Below are 1,496 nucleotides of genomic sequence, written 5' to 3' on the forward strand. Positions count from 1 at the left end.
CACTAGACACCAGGGAATTAAAAAAAAAAAAAAATAGGGTTGGGGGCTGCCCAAAACGGGCAGGCCCATGCCCCCCCCCAATTGCTACAGTCTTTCTTCCCCCCCGGGGGGCAGATGGGGCATTGGCCCCTAATCTGCCCCTTCGGGGGGTAGAAAGCCCACTAAATACCAGGGATTCGTTTTTAGTTTTTTTTTAGGGTGGGGGCTGCCCGCAACGGGCACGCCAATGCCCCCACCCACCCGCCACCATTACAGCCTTTCTGCCCCCCCCCCCCCGGGGGGCAGATGGGGCATCGGCCCCCAATCTGCCCCCCGGGGGGGCAAAAAGCCCACTAGACACCAGGGAATAAAAAAAATAAAATAGGGGTGGGGGCTGCCCAAAATGGGCAGGCCCATGCCCCCCCCAATTATTACAGTCTTTCTGCTTCTCCATGGGGCAGATGGGGCATTGGCCCCTAATCTGCCCCTTCGGTGGGGCCGAAATCCCACTAAACACCAGGGTTTATTTTTAGATTTATTTTAGGGTGGGAGCTGCCCGAAACGGGCACACCAATGACCCCACCCACCCGCCATCATTACAGCCTTTCTACCCCCCCTGGGGGGCAGATGGGGCATTGGCCCCTAATCTGACCCTTCGGGGGGGCGGAAAGCCCACTTGATGCCAGGGATTCTTTTCGTGCAATTTTCTTTAGGGTGATGGATTTTATTTAGGGTGGAGGCTGCCCAAAATGGGCACGCCAATGCCCCCACCCCCGCCACCATTACAGCCTTTCTGCCACCCCCCCTTGGGGGGCAGATGGGGCAGTAGCCCCATCTGCCCCCCCCAGAGGGGCAGAAAGCCCACTATCCACCAGGTATTTTTTTTGCGCAATTGTTTTTAGGGTGTGGGCTGCCCGAAACGGGCACGCCATTGCCCCCACCCCCCCCCCCCACAAAAATGACAGTCTTTCTGCCCCCCAGGAGGCAGATGGGAGCTCTAGCCCCCAATCTGGCCCTCCTGGGGGGCACAGAAAGCCCACTCGAAACCATGGATTTTTTTGTTTTATTAGTGTAGGGGTAGGGGCTCCCCAAAATGGGCATGACAATACCCCCACCCCACCCCCAGAGAAACTCCAGTCTTTCCGCCCCCCTGGGAGGGTAGTTGGTGGCAGTGGCCCCTGATCTGCCCCCTGGGGGGGCAGAAAGCCCACTAGGCGCCAGCGAGGACGCAGTCTTTTTTTTTGCGTGGGGATGGGGGCTGCCCAAAATGGTCATACCAATGCCCCCACCCCCACAAAAAATAGCCACAGTCTTTCTGCCCCTTTAGGGGCATATCAGGATGAAACCCCCTTCCCCGATTCCCTCCCAGGGCGGCAGAAATCCCACTGGGCTCCGGCTTTTTTTTAGCAATGTGCATACCTGTGGATTTTGGGCCCTAGCGCAGTTGGCACGTAGGCAAACCTAGCAAACCTGTACATTTTTAAAACTAGACACAGAGGGGAATCCAGGATGGGGTG

At 57.5% G+C, this 1,496-nt stretch overlaps 1 pseudogene; it reads right to left on the minus strand.

Moving 5' to 3' along the window:
- Nucleotides 1-760: 760 nt before the first annotated feature.
- LOC146821477 (small nucleolar RNA SNORA17) lies at nt 761-836 on the minus strand (annotated as a pseudogene).
- Between the last annotated feature and the right edge of the window lie 660 nt (nt 837-1,496).

Source organism: Triturus cristatus, chromosome 6 (assembly GCF_964204655.1).
Source record: "Triturus cristatus chromosome 6, aTriCri1.1, whole genome shotgun sequence".
Taxonomy (NCBI): domain Eukaryota; kingdom Metazoa; phylum Chordata; class Amphibia; order Caudata; family Salamandridae; genus Triturus; species Triturus cristatus.